General features: G+C 40.4%; 4 non-coding genes across 4 annotated transcripts; all 4 read right to left on the bottom strand.

Moving 5' to 3' along the window:
* Window positions 1-1290: 1290 nt before the first annotated feature.
* TRNAS-AGA (transfer RNA serine (anticodon AGA)) lies at window positions 1291-1372 on the bottom strand. The gene has a single exon. It is a non-coding gene; the product is annotated as a tRNA-Ser (tRNA).
* Window positions 1373-5313: 3941 nt separating this feature from the next.
* TRNAS-AGA (transfer RNA serine (anticodon AGA)) lies at window positions 5314-5395 on the bottom strand. The gene has a single exon. It is a non-coding gene; the product is annotated as a tRNA-Ser (tRNA).
* A 3941-nt stretch (window positions 5396-9336) lies between these two features.
* On the bottom strand, window positions 9337-9418 carry TRNAS-AGA (transfer RNA serine (anticodon AGA)). The gene has a single exon. It is a non-coding gene; the product is annotated as a tRNA-Ser (tRNA).
* A 3941-nt stretch (window positions 9419-13359) lies between these two features.
* Window positions 13360-13441, bottom strand: TRNAS-AGA (transfer RNA serine (anticodon AGA)). Its single transcript has one exon. It is a non-coding gene; the product is annotated as a tRNA-Ser (tRNA).
* Window positions 13442-15585: the final 2144 nt, after the last annotated feature.

Genomic DNA, 15585 nt, shown 5'->3' with positions numbered 1-15585 from the left:
GATCACGGGAAGCTACTTGGGCTCAACGACATACAATGACATGGAGAATTTATAATTTGGAACACTCAGGGCTGTTCCTGTGATAGGCTGGATGTATTCATTGCTTACTCATTCCTCATTCAGAGGCTGCGTCTCCTCAGTGGTTGATAGGCTGACACCGTTTCCTGGACGCCTGCTTGTGAAATGCCAGGAGTCAAAGATCACACATTACACTTGCGGACCTGTGATGGGACACCAATGCAGAGAAACCCACCTGGCACAGGCCTTCTATTCTGTCTATTAGACCTGCATCTTCCCTGCACCTTTCAAGCCATTTGTATGTGAAGCAAGAAAGAGTTAGAGAGTGATCCATCTACACTTTTATAGGGAGGATGTCGCCGTGAGCTCCTCCCAGCTAATCACACGAACAGCAGAAAAGCAAGATAAATACACAGTTGAGGGGTGGGCTGCATGGTTATGTTTTTGAGTAAATATTGAAACTGACCTCAGTGGCTCATTAGCAGAGCTGCGGCTAATGACTGGTGCCAAATGATGATGAAGCAAGCACAATGGCTCGTAGGGGACCCACAACACGCTTTTCTTAGCTCACTGAATTAAAGTATAAACTTCCGCCGTGTGTGAGTGGTAAAGGCTTGTTAATATGGTTCCTTTTCCAATTCAAGTCTGACAACAAGAGGCAGGAACCACGTGGCTTCGGAAGCTCAGGAAAGTAGCCACCAACCACAGAGAAAGAGAGAACTGGCAGTATGAGAGGTGGAGAAAACAGAAGCGGGAGCAAGGAGCTCAAATGAGATTGATGGCGTTTAAATAGAGCGCGTAAAGGAACAGTTACACAGCTAAGAAATGGGAAAGACAGACTAGGGAAAAAAACACAGAAAGAGCCTGTAGATGAAATTCTCTTCCTGGGACAGCAGGTTAAGAGAAATTACACATGGGGAGGTTAAGCATGTAACACGGGGGAGAATAAAAAAGAAAATGCAGTTTTATGAAGTGTGTTTGCCAATCCAGCCAGCACTTTTGTTCTATTTCTCTCTTTGCGTCTTTTATTGGTAAAGTAACTTTCAAGTGCATGCGCAGGTATGAATGAGAGAGCAACGGTATAATAATTTGAAGCGTTTACACCAGTGCTAAAGTAGGAATGAGGTGTAGCAAAGACATGAAAGAGGTAGCGATAACAAATATGTGGAGAGGCAATAGTGACACAAAAATAAGCCACCTATTTATAAAACTGAAATGGAAGAAATACTAAAGGTTAACTTCTGAAATTGTAGCCGATAATAAAAAGATTCTCGTTGTTGGCAGGATTCGAACCTGCGCGGGGATACCCCAATGGATTTCTAGTCCATCGCCTTAACCACTCGGCCAAAACAACTTGCTGTAAGCTGCCTACAAATATTTTGTTTGAAAGTTTTGAAGTTTTCCCACATCAAAGTACTGATATTCTGCAATGCGCTTTTTAAAAACAATGTTTTTTTCATCATGCACGTTCTGTCCTAAAAATAAAAATTGCATGAGTATATCTCTGGATCTGTAAAAGGATACTCTTGCATTCAAACTCCCTTGTGGCACTCAAGTTTTTTGGACCCTGTTGCACTCTGTTTTTGCGCTGCTTTTAGTCTACGACCCATATTACAGAAGTCAACCATCTCTGAGTATTTGGGACTCCTTTGTAAGTGCCTTATCTTTAATCCTTGAAAAGCTCTATAATAAAGGGGTCTGTCAAAGATTGCTTGAATGGAAGATAAAAGAAGGCCCACTTGTCTCACCAAATACAGTAGAGAAACCTGATGTTTTACTCATGTTATCCTTAGTTCAGTTTTTGGTAGACCTGGCATCCTTAAGGTGGCCTACCAGCAACCTTTTTGCTTTTCACCTCACGTTTTGCTGTATCTTTATGTTGGCCTTAGGACTCTAATCACTTTATCACTACTGTGAGAAAGTGGCTCTGTATATACTGTTCCCAAATAGGTACAGTGTGCACAGAGTCCCCAGTCCCCAGAGGTTTGGCAGAGGCTAAAGTTAGATATAACCTTACTCTCTAAAGTGGTAGCTTGCCGAGCAGTAAGGCAGTATCAGAGTACAGTGTAAAACATTTGTTGTACACACTCAGTCAGCAAATGGTCTCACACACTCAAGAACTGAACTCTAGGCCATTGGTTTGCATACAAAAGATATTGTTGTTTTATTTTAGAACCAACAATAGGTATCAAAATATACTTTCTCAGAATGAGATGCTTTAGTTAAATACTTTGCAATAGGCAATTGACTTTTGCAGGTCATAGTTACAGTTTATTGCAATAGGCAACACAATTTGAATCACAATAATACATTGAGCTCAATGGGAATTTTAAGTTATATGCAATTAATTACTTTCAGGATTACTTTTCTAAATCCAGGACTGGATCCTAGATTCAGTCCTGGGACAGTTCTTGGAAACAAGTGAGTAAATTCGTTTTAGTTACTGTTGTGATTTTTAAGCAATATTTTGCTATTTTAAAAGTTGACACTTAGAAACTTTTGCTGATCAAATTACCAATGTTATCCTATGGAAGGAAATTCACTTAGCAGGTAAGTGGGGTTATGGTTACGTTTTCTAGGTCAGTGTTGGATCCTAGATCCAGCACTACTGTACCACCTGTAAGCAGTTGAGAAACTGCGTTTAAGTTATACAGGCGATTTTTAAGGAATATTTACATGTTTGCAAAATCGACACTTAGAAGAAATTTCACAGAAAAACAGTCAATGGTTTCCTATGGAAGAAAATTCAAGTTACGGGTAAAGTACATTCTCGTTACTTTTGTAATCCAGTGCTGGGCTCCTAGGCTCAGTACTGGGACATCTATCTAAAACAGGTAAACAATTACGTTTTCACAGTTGGTACGATTTTTAAAGAATATTTGTAAGTTTCAAAAATCGACACTTAGAAAATTTTCAGCAAAAAGCAGGCAATGATATCCCATGGAAGGAAATTCGAGTTACTGGTAAGTACGGTTAAAATTACTTTTCAGGGTCAGTACCGAGCTCCAAGATGCAGCACTGAGGTCTCTCCTGATAACAGGTGAGTAAATCAGAATTCGTTGTTCGGCTGATTTTAGATGAATATTTTAAAGTTCCAAAACTCCACACCACTTAGAAGAATTTCCAAGTGAAACCACTCAATGTTAGCCTATGGAAGAAAAGTGAGTTATCGGCTTTTAGGTAAGTACTCGACTGGCAGAGTTATGGTTCTGGGCATAGACTCAGGGGTCTCCCAGGGGAGTCCCAGCCTACTAGCCAAGCCTTAAACTCCCCTTTTATTACATATAATTTACACCTAAGGTAGGCCCTAGGTAGTCCTAGGTGCATGATGCTATGTAAGTAAAAAATAAGATATGTACTTTGGTGGTTCGCGTGTCCTGTAAGTACCAAACAGTCTATTTCATTTTTCACTACTGTGAGGTCTACCCCTCTCATAGGTTAGCTCTGTGTATTCCCCTATACTTTTTATTTGGTAATTCCATATCGGAGAGGAGTAGCTTTATTTATTTATTGAAAATCCTACTTACTGGTGAGGTTGGATTTAACTTTACTATTTTAGAAATGCCACTTTTAGAGAGTGAACATTTCTCTGCACTTACTGCTCTATTTGCCTGAAACCTGGCCCCAATACACGTCTGGATTGGGCTGGGTGACAGCAAAATTTGTGCCTTCCCTCTAGAGAGCCACAACACAGGTCACTCAACTGCACCTGGGGGGTGAGCTCCGCTCCCCCTCCACCCCCAATAGGTTCAAGAACGATAATTTATGTGAGTAAATACATTATAGCTACAGCTTATAATCATGCGAGTTTAAATCATTTGTTGTTAGATGGTTTAAATATTTGAAAGGATCTGTTTTTAATAGACATTTTACAAAAACCACTGGCACATTTGCTAATTCTGTAAAATTAACACCCAACTGCCGTGACATTGCCAACCACAATGCCGTGACTCGGATTCAAACCAAGGTTGCTTCGGCCACAACGCAGAGTACTAACCACTATACGATCACGGCGAGCTACTTGGGCTCAACGACATACAGTGACATGGAGAATTTATAATTCGGAACACTCAGGGCTATTCCTGTGATAGGCTGGATGTATTCATTGCTTCCTCATTCCTCATTCAGAGGCTGCGTCTCCTCAGTGGTTGATAGGCTGAAACCGTTTCCTGGCCGCCTGCTTGTGAAATGCCAGGAGTCAAAGTTCACACATTACACTTGCGGACCTGTGATGGGACACCAATGCAGAGAAACCCACCTGGCACAGACCTTCTATTCTGTCTATTAGACCTGCATCTTCCCTGCATCTTTCAAGCCATTTGTATGTGAAGCAAGAAAGAGTTAGAGAGTGATCCATCTACACTTTTATAGGGAGGATGTCGCCGTGAGCTCCTCCCAGCTAATCACACGAACAGCAGAAAAGCAAGATAAATACACAGTTGAGGGGTGGGCTGCATGGTTATGTTTTTGAGTAAATATTGAAACTGACCTCAGTGGCTCATTAGCAGAGCTGCGGCTAATGACTGGTGCCAAATCATGATGAAGCAAGCACCATGGCTCGTAGGGGACCCACAACACGCTTTTCTTAGCTCACTGAATTAAAGTATAAACTTCCGCCGTGTGTGAGTGGTAAAGGCTTGTTAATATGGTTCCTTTTCCAATTCAAGTCTGACAACAAGAGGCAGGAACCACGTGGCTTCGGAAGCTCAGGAAAGTAGCCACCAACCACAGAGAAAGAGAGAACTGGCAGTATGAGAGGTGGAGAAAACAGAAGCGGGAGCAAGGAGCTCAAATGAGATTGATGGCGTTTAAATAGAACGCGTAAAGGAACAGTTACACAGCTAAGAAATGGGAAAGACAGACTAGGGAAAAAAACACAGAAAGAGCCTGTAGATGAAATTCTCTTCCTGGGACAGCAGGTTAAGAGAAATTACACATGGGGAGGTTAAGCATGTAACACGGGGGAGAATAAAAAAGAAAATGCAGTTTTATGAAGTGTGTTTGCCAATCCAGCCAGCACTTTTGTTCTATTTCTCTCTTTGCGTCTTTTATTGGTAAAGTAACTTTCAAGTGCATGCGCAGGTATGAATGAGAGAGCAACCGTATAATAATTTGAAGCGTTTACACCAGTGCTAAAGTAGGAATGAGGTGTAGCAAAGACATGAAAGAGGTAGCGATAACAAATATGTGGAGAGGCAATAGTGACACAAAAATAAGCCACCTATTTATAAAACTGAAATGGAAGAAATACTAAAGGTTAACTTCTGAAATTGTAGCCGATAATAAAAAGATTCTCGTTGTTGGCAGGATTCGAACCTGCGCGGGGATACCCCAATGGATTTCTAGTCCATCGCCTTAACCACTCGGCCACAACAACTTGCTGTAAGCTGCCTACAAATATTTTGTTTGAATCTTTTGAAGTTTTCCCACATCAAAGTACTGATATTCTGCAATGCGCTTTTTAAAAACAATGTTTTTTTCATCATGCACGTTCTGTCCTAAAAACAAAAATTGCAGGAGTATATCTCTGGATCTGTAAAAGGATACGCTTGCATTCAAACTCTCTTGTGGCACTCAAGTTTTTTGGACCCTGTTGCACTCTGTTTTTGTGCTGCTTTTAGTCTACGACCCATATTACAAAAGTCAACCATCTCTGATTATTTGGGACTCCTTTGTAAGTGCCTTATCTTTAATCCTTGAAAAGCTCTATAATAAAGGGGTCTGTCAAAGATTGCTTGAATGGAAGATAAAAGAAGGCCCACTTGTCTCACCAAATGCAGTAGAGAAACCTGATGTTTTACTCATGTTATCCTTAGTTCAGTTTTTGTTAGACCTGGCATCCTTAAGGTGGCCTACCAGCAACCTTTTTGCTTTTCACCTCACGTTTTGCTGTATCTTTATGTTGGCCTTAGGACTCTAATCACTTTATCACTACTGTGAGAAAGTGGCTCTGTATATACTGTTCCCAAATAGGTACAGTGTGCACAGAGTCCCCAGTCCCCAGAGGTTTGGCAGAGGCTAAAGTTAGATATAACCTTACTCTCTAAAGTGGTAGCTTGCCGAGCAGTAAGGCAGTATCAGAGTACAGTGTAAAACATTTGTTGTACACACTCAGTCAGCAAATGGTCTCACACACTCAAGAACTGAACTCTAGGCCATTGGTTTGCATACAAAAGATATTGTTGTTTTATTTTAGAACCAACAATAGGTATCAAAATATACTTTCTCAGAATGAGATGCTTTAGTTAAATACTTTGCAATAGGCAATTGACTTTTGCAGGTCATAGTTACAGTTTATTGCAATAGGCAACACAATTTGAATCACAATAATACATTGCGCTCAATGGGAATTTTAAGTTATATGCAATTAATTACTTTCAGGATTACTTTTCTAAATCCAGGACTGGATCCTAGATTCAGTCCTGGGACAGTTCTTGGAAACAAGTGAGTAAATTCGTTTTAGTTACTGTTGTGATTTTTAAGCAATATTTTGCTATTTTAAAAGTTGACACTTAGAAACTTTTGCTGATCAAATTACCAATGTTATCCTATGGAAGGAAATTCACTTAGCAGGTAAGTGGGGTTATGGTTACTTTTTCTAGGTCAGTGTTGGATCCTACATCCAGCACTACTGTACCACCTGTAAGCAGTTGAGAAACTGCGTTTAAGTTATACAGGCGATTTTTAAGGAATATTTACATGTTTGCAAAATCGACACTTAGAAGAAATTTCACAGAAAAACAGTCAATGGTTTCCTATGGAAGAAAATTCAAGTTACGGGTAAAGTACGTTCTCGTTACTTTTGTAATCCAGTGCTGGGCTCCTAGGCTCAGTACTGGGACATCTATCTAAAACAGGTAAACAATTACGTTTTCACAGTTGGTACGATTTTTAAAGAATATTTGTAAGTTTCAAAAATCGACACTTAGAAAATTTTCAGCAAAAAGCAGGCAATGATATCCCATGGAAGGAAATTCGAGTTACTGGTAAGTACGGTTAAAATTACTTTTCAGGGTCAGTACTGAGCTCCAAGATGCAGCACTGAGGTCTCGCCTGATAACAGGTGAGTAAATCAGAATTCGTTGTTCGGCTGATTTTAGATGAATATTTTAAAGTTCCAAAACTCCACACCACTTAGAAGAATTTCCAAGTGAAACCACTCAATGTTAGCCTATGGAAGAAAAGTGAGTTATCGGCTTTTAGGTAAGTACTCAACTGGCAGAGTTATGGTTCTGGGCATAGACTCAGGGGTCTCCCAGGGGAGTCCCAGCCTACTTGCCAAGCCTTAAACTCCCCTTTTATTACATATAATTTACACCTAAGGTAGGCCCTAGGTAGTCCTAGGTGCATGATGCTATGTAAGTAAAAAATAAGATATGTACTTTGGTGGTTCGCGTGTCCTGTAAGTACCAAACAGTCTATTTCATTTTTCACTACTGTGAGGTCTACCCCTCTCATAGGTTAGCTCTGTGTATTCCCCTATACTTTTTATTTGGTAATTCCATATCGGAGAGGAGTAGCTTTATTTATTTATTGAAAATCCTACTTACTGGTGAGGTTGGATTTAACTTTACTATTTTAGAAATGCCACTTTTAGAGAGTGAACATGTCTCTGCACTTACTGCTCTATTTGCCTGAAACCTGGCCCCAATACACGTCTGGATTGGGCTGGGTGACAGCAAAATTTGTGCCTTCCCTCTAGAGAGCCACAACACAGGTCACTCAACTGCACCTGGGGGGTGAGCTCCGCTCCCCCTCCACCCCCAATAGGTTCAAGAACGATAATTTATGTAAGTAAATACATTATAGCTACAGCTTAAAATCATGCGAGTTTAAATCATTTGTTGTTAGATGGTTTAAATATTTGAAAGGATCTGTTTTTAATAGACATTTTACAAAAACCACTGGTACATTTGCTAATTCTGTAAAATTAACACCCAACTGCCGTGACATTGCCAACCACAATGCCGTGACTCGGATTCGAACCGAGGTTGCTGCGGCCACAACGCAGAGTACTAACCACTATACGATCACGGGAAGCTACTTGGGCTCAACGACATACAATGACATGGAGAATTTATAATTTGGAACACTCAGGGCTGTTCCTGTGATAGGCTGGATGTATTCATTGCTTACTCATTCCTCATTCAGAGGCTGCGTCTCCTCAGTGGTTGATAGGCTGACACCGTTTCCTGGACGCCTGCTTGTGAAATGCCAGGAGTCAAAGATCACACATTACACTTGCGGACCTGTGATGGGACACCAATGCAGAGAAACCCACCTGGCACAGGCCTTCTATTCTGTCTATTAGACCTGCATCTTCCCTGCACCTTTCAAGCCATTTGTATGTGAAGCAAGAAAGAGTTAGAGAGTGATCCATCTACACTTTTATAGGGAGGATGTCGCCGTGAGCTCCTCCCAGCTAATCACACGAACAGCAGAAAAGCAAGATAAATACACAGTTGAGGGGTGGGCTGCATGGTTATGTTTTTGAGTAAATATTGAAACTGACCTCAGTGGCTCATTAGCAGAGCTGCGGCTAATGACTGGTGCCAAATGATGATGAAGCAAGCACAATGGCTCGTAGGGGACCCACAACACGCTTTTCTTAGCTCACTGAATTAAAGTATAAACTTCCGCCGTGTGTGAGTGGTAAAGGCTTGTTAATATGGTTCCTTTTCCAATTCAAGTCTGACAACAAGAGGCAGGAACCACGTGGCTTCGGAAGCTCAGGAAAGTAGCCACCAACCACAGAGAAAGAGAGAACTGGCAGTATGAGAGGTGGAGAAAACAGAAGCGGGAGCAAGGAGCTCAAATGAGATTGATGGCGTTTAAATAGAGCGCGTAAAGGAACAGTTACACAGCTAAGAAATGGGAAAGACAGACTAGGGAAAAAAACACAGAAAGAGCCTGTAGATGAAATTCTCTTCCTGGGACAGCAGGTTAAGAGAAATTACACATGGGGAGGTTAAGCATGTAACACGGGGGAGAATAAAAAAGAAAATGCAGTTTTATGAAGTGTGTTTGCCAATCCAGCCAGCACTTTTGTTCTATTTCTCTCTTTGCGTCTTTTATTGGTAAAGTAACTTTCAAGTGCATGCGCAGGTATGAATGAGAGAGCAACGGTATAATAATTTGAAGCGTTTACACCAGTGCTAAAGTAGGAATGAGGTGTAGCAAAGACATGAAAGAGGTAGCGATAACAAATATGTGGAGAGGCAATAGTGACACAAAAATAAGCCACCTATTTATAAAACTGAAATGGAAGAAATACTAAAGGTTAACTTCTGAAATTGTAGCCGATAATAAAAAGATTCTCGTTGTTGGCAGGATTCGAACCTGCGCGGGGATACCCCAATGGATTTCTAGTCCATCGCCTTAACCACTCGGCCAAAACAACTTGCTGTAAGCTGCCTACAAATATTTTGTTTGAAAGTTTTGAAGTTTTCCCACATCAAAGTACTGATATTCTGCAATGCGCTTTTTAAAAACAATGTTTTTTTCATCATGCACGTTCTGTCCTAAAAATAAAAATTGCATGAGTATATCTCTGGATCTGTAAAAGGATACTCTTGCATTCAAACTCCCTTGTGGCACTCAAGTTTTTTGGACCCTGTTGCACTCTGTTTTTGCGCTGCTTTTAGTCTACGACCCATATTACAGAAGTCAACCATCTCTGAGTATTTGGGACTCCTTTGTAAGTGCCTTATCTTTAATCCTTGAAAAGCTCTATAATAAAGGGGTCTGTCAAAGATTGCTTGAATGGAAGATAAAAGAAGGCCCACTTGTCTCACCAAATACAGTAGAGAAACCTGATGTTTTACTCATGTTATCCTTAGTTCAGTTTTTGGTAGACCTGGCATCCTTAAGGTGGCCTACCAGCAACCTTTTTGCTTTTCACCTCACGTTTTGCTGTATCTTTATGTTGGCCTTAGGACTCTAATCACTTTATCACTACTGTGAGAAAGTGGCTCTGTATATACTGTTCCCAAATAGGTACAGTGTGCACAGAGTCCCCAGTCCCCAGAGGTTTGGCAGAGGCTAAAGTTAGATATAACCTTACTCTCTAAAGTGGTAGCTTGCCGAGCAGTAAGGCAGTATCAGAGTACAGTGTAAAACATTTGTTGTACACACTCAGTCAGCAAATGGTCTCACACACTCAAGAACTGAACTCTAGGCCATTGGTTTGCATACAAAAGATATTGTTGTTTTATTTTAGAACCAACAATAGGTATCAAAATATACTTTCTCAGAATGAGATGCTTTAGTTAAATACTTTGCAATAGGCAATTGACTTTTGCAGGTCATAGTTACAGTTTATTGCAATAGGCAACACAATTTGAATCACAATAATACATTGAGCTCAATGGGAATTTTAAGTTATATGCAATTAATTACTTTCAGGATTACTTTTCTAAATCCAGGACTGGATCCTAGATTCAGTCCTGGGACAGTTCTTGGAAACAAGTGAGTAAATTCGTTTTAGTTACTGTTGTGATTTTTAAGCAATATTTTGCTATTTTAAAAGTTGACACTTAGAAACTTTTGCTGATCAAATTACCAATGTTATCCTATGGAAGGAAATTCACTTAGCAGGTAAGTGGGGTTATGGTTACGTTTTCTAGGTCAGTGTTGGATCCTAGATCCAGCACTACTGTACCACCTGTAAGCAGTTGAGAAACTGCGTTTAAGTTATACAGGCGATTTTTAAGGAATATTTACATGTTTGCAAAATCGACACTTAGAAGAAATTTCACAGAAAAACAGTCAATGGTTTCCTATGGAAGAAAATTCAAGTTACGGGTAAAGTACATTCTCGTTACTTTTGTAATCCAGTGCTGGGCTCCTAGGCTCAGTACTGGGACATCTATCTAAAACAGGTAAACAATTACGTTTTCACAGTTGGTACGATTTTTAAAGAATATTTGTAAGTTTCAAAAATCGACACTTAGAAAATTTTCAGCAAAAAGCAGGCAATGATATCCCATGGAAGGAAATTCGAGTTACTGGTAAGTACGGTTAAAATTACTTTTCAGGGTCAGTACTGAGCTCCAAGATGCAGCACTGAGGTCTCTCCTGATAACAGGTGAGTAAATCAGAATTCGTTGTTCGGCTGATTTTAGATGAATATTTTAAAGTTCCAAAACTCCACACCACTTAGAAGAATTTCCAAGTGAAACCACTCAATGTTAGCCTATGGAAGAAAAGTGAGTTATCGGCTTTTAGGTAAGTACTCGACTGGCAGAGTTATGGTTCTGGGCATAGACTCAGGGGTCTCCCAGGGGAGTCCCAGCCTACTTGCCAAGCCTTAAACTCCCCTTTTATTACATATAATTTACACCTAAGGTAGGCCCTAGGTAGTCCTAGGTGCATGATGCTATGTAAGTAAAAAATAAGATATGTACTTTGGTGGTTCGCGTGTCCTGTAAGTACCAAACAGTCTATTTCATTTTTCACTACTGTGAGGTCTACCCCTCTCATAGGTTAGCTCTGTGTATTCCCCTATACTTTTTATTTGGTAATTCCATATCGGAGAGGAGTAGCTTTATTTATTTATTGAAAATCCTACTTACTGGTGAGGTTGGATTTAACTTTACTATTTTAGAAATGCCACTTTTAGAGAGTGAACATGTCTCTGCACTTACTGCTCTATTTGCCTGAAACCTGGCCCCAATACACGTCTGGATTGGGCTGGGTGACAGCAAAATTTGTGCCTTCCCTCTAGAGAGCCACAACACAGGTCACTCAACTGCACCTGGGGGGTGAGCTCCGCTCCCCCTCCACCCCCAATAGGTTCAAGAACGATAATTTATGTAAGTAAATACATTATAGCTACAGCTTATAATCATGCGAGTTTAAATCATTTGTTGTTAGATGGTTTAAATATTTGAAAGGATCTGTTTTTAATAGACATTTTACAAAAACCACTGGTACATTTGCTAATTCTGTAAAATTAACACCCAACTGCCGTGACATTGCCAACCACAATGCCGTGACTCGGATTCGAACCGCGGTTGCTGCGGCCACAACGCAGAGTACTAACCACTATACGATCACGGCGAGCTACTTGGGCTCAACGACATACAATGACATGGAGAATTTATAATTCGGAACACTCAGGGCTGTTCCTGTGATAGGCTGGATGTATTCATTGCTTCCTCATTCCTCATTCAGAGGCTGCGTCTCCTCGGTGGTTGATAGGCTGAAACCGTTTCCTGGCCGCCTGCTTGTGAAATGCCAGGAGTCAAAGATCACACATTACACTTGCAGACCTGTGATGGGACACCAATGCAGAGAAACCCACCTGGCACAGGCCTTCTATTCTGTCTATTAGACCTGCATCTTCCCTGCACCTTTCAAGCCATTTGTATGTGAAGCAAGAAAGAGTTAGAGAGTGATCCATCTACACTTTTATAGGGAGGATGTCGCCGTGAGCTCCTCCCAGCTAATCACACGAACAGCAGAAAAGCAAGATAAATACACAGTTGAGGGGTGAGCTGCATGGTTATGTTTTTGAGTAAATATTGAAACTGACCTCAGTGGCTCATTAGCAGAGCTGCGGCTAATGACTGGTGCCAAATGATGATGAAGCAAGCACAATGGCTCGTAGGGGACCCACAACACGCTTTTCTTAGCTCACTGAATTAAAGTATAAACTTCCGCCGTGTGTGAGTGGTAAAGGCTTGTTAATATGGTTCCTTTTCCAATTCAAGTCTGACAACAAGAGGCAGGAACCACGTGGCTTCGGAAGCTCAGGAAAGTAGCCACCAACCACAGAGAAAGAGAGAACTGGCAGTATGAGAGGTGGAGAAAACAGAAGCGGGAGCAAGGAGCTCAAATGAGATTGATGGCGTTTAAATAGAGCGCGTAAAGGAACAGTTACACAGCTAAGAAATGGGAAAGACAGACTAGGGAAAAAAACACAGAAAGAGCCTGTACATGAAATTCTCTTCCTGGGACAGCAGGTTAAGAGAAATTACACATGGGGAGGTTAAGCATGTAACACGGGGGAGAATAAAAAAGAAAATGCAGTTTTATGAAGTGTGTTTGCCAATCCAGCCAGCACTTTTGTTCTATTTCTCTCTTTGCGTCTTTTATTGGTAAAGTAACTTTCAAGTGCATGCACAGGTATGAATGAGAGAGCAACCGTATAATAATTTGAAGCGTTTACACCAGTGCTAAAGTAGGAATGAGGTGTAGCAAAGACATGAAAGAGGTAGTGATAACAAATGTGTGGAGAGGCAATAGTGACACAAAAATAAGCCACCTATTTATAAAACTGAAATGGAAGAAATACTAAAGGTTAACTTCTGAAATTGTAGCCGATAATAAAAAGATTCTCGTTGTTGGCAGGATTCGAACCTGCGCGGGGATACCCCAATGGATTTCTAGTCCATCGCCTTAACCACTCAGCCACAACAACTTGCTGTAAGCTGCCTACAAATATTTTGTTTGAAAGTTTTGAAGTTTTCCCACATCAAAGTACTGATATTCTGCAATGCGCTTTTTAAAAACAATGTTTTTTTCATCATGCACGTTCTGTCCTAAAAATAAAAATTGCATGAGTATATCTCTGGATCTGTAAAAGGATACGCTTGCATTCAAACTCTCTTGTGGCACTCAAGTTTTTTGGACCCTGTTGCACTCTGTTTTTGTGCTGCTTTTAGTCTACGACCCATATTACAGAAGTCAACCATCTCTGATTATTTGGGACTCCTTTGTAAGTGCCTTATCTTTAATCCTTGAAAAGCTCTATAATAAAGGGGTCTGTCAAAGATTGCTTGAATGGAAGATAAAAGAAGGCCCACTTGTCTCACCAAATGCAGTAGAGAAACCTGATGTTTTACTCATGTTATCCTTAGTTCAGTTTTTGTTAGACCTGGCATCCTTAAGGTGGCATACCAGCAACCTTTTTGCTTTTCACCTCACGTTTTGCTGTATCTTTACGTTGGCCTTTGGACTCTAATCACTTTATCACTACTGTGAGAAAGTGGCTCTGTATATACTGTTCCCAAATAGGTACAGTGTGCACAGAGTCCCCAGTCCCCAGAGGTTTGGCAGAGGCTAAAGTTAGATATAACCTTACTCTCTAAAGTGGTAGCTTGCCGAGCAGTAAGGCAGTATCAGAGTACAGTGTAAAACATTTGTTGTACACACTCAGTCAGCAAATGGTCTCACACACTCAAGAACTGAACTCTAGGCCATTGGTTTGAATACAAAAGATATTGTTGTTTTATTTTGAGAACCAACAATAGGTATCAAAATATACTTTCTCAGAATGAGATGCTTTAGTTAAATACTTTGCAATAGGCAATTGACTTTTGCAGGTCATAGTTACAGTTTATTGCAATAGGCAACACAATTTGAATCACAATAATACATTGAGCTCAATGGGAATTTTAAGTTATATGCAATTAATTACTTTCAGGATTACTTTTCTAAATCCAGGACTGGATCCTAGATTCAGTCCTGGGACAGTTCTTGGAAACAAGTGAGTAAATTCGTTTTAGTTACTGTTGTGATTTTTAAGCAATATTTTGCTATTTTAAAAGTTGACACTTAGAAACTTTTGCTGATCAAATTACCAATGTTATCCTATGGAAGGAAATTCACTTAGCAGGTAAGTGGGGTTATGGTTACGTTTTCTAGGTCAGTGTTGGATCCTAGATCCAGCACTACTGTATCACCTGTAAGCAGTTGAGACACTGCGTTTAAGTTATACAGGCGATTTTTAAGGAATATTTACATGTTTGCAAAATCGACACTTAGAAGAAATTTCACAGAAAAACAGTCAATGGTTTCCTATGGAAGAAAATTCAAGTTACGGGTAAAGTACGTTCTCGTTACTTTTGTAATCCAGTGCTGGGCTCCTAGGCTCAGTACTGGGACATCTATCTAAAACAGGTAAACAATTACGTTTTCACAGTTGGTACGATTTTTAAAGAATATTTGTAAGTTTCAAAAATCGACACTTAGAAAATTTTCAGCAAAAAGCAGGCAATGATATCCCATGGAAGGAAATTCGAGTTACTGGTAAGTACGGTTAAAATTACTTTTCAGGGTCAGTACCGAGCTCCAAGATGCAGCACTGAGGTCTCTCCTGATAACAGGTGAGTAAATCAGAATTCGTTGTTCGGCTGATTTTAAATTAATATTTTAAAGTTCCAAAACTCCACACCACTGAGAAGAATTTCCAAGTGAAACCACTCAATGTTAGCCTATGGAAGAAAAGTGAGTTATCGGCTTTTAGGTAAGTACTCGACTGGCAGAGTTATGGTTCTGGGCATAGACTCAGGGGTCTCCCAGGGGAGTCCCAGCCTACTTGCCAAGCCTTAAACTCCCCTTTTATTACATATAATTTACACCTAAGGTAGGCCCTAGGTAGTCCTAGGTGCATGATGCTATGTAAGTAAAAAATAAGATATGTACTTTGGTGGTTCGCGTGTCCTGTAAGTACCAAACAGTTCATTTCATTTTTCACTACTGTGAGGTCTACCCCTCTCATAGGTTAGCTCTGTGTATTCCCCTATACTTTTAATTTGGTAATTCCATATCGGAGAGGAGTAG

Source organism: Triturus cristatus, chromosome 12 (genome assembly GCF_964204655.1).
Source record: "Triturus cristatus chromosome 12, aTriCri1.1, whole genome shotgun sequence".
In the NCBI taxonomy this organism is placed as follows: Eukaryota; Metazoa; Chordata; class Amphibia; order Caudata; family Salamandridae; genus Triturus; species Triturus cristatus.
This window is presented reverse-complemented; position numbering and strand designations above follow the sequence as displayed.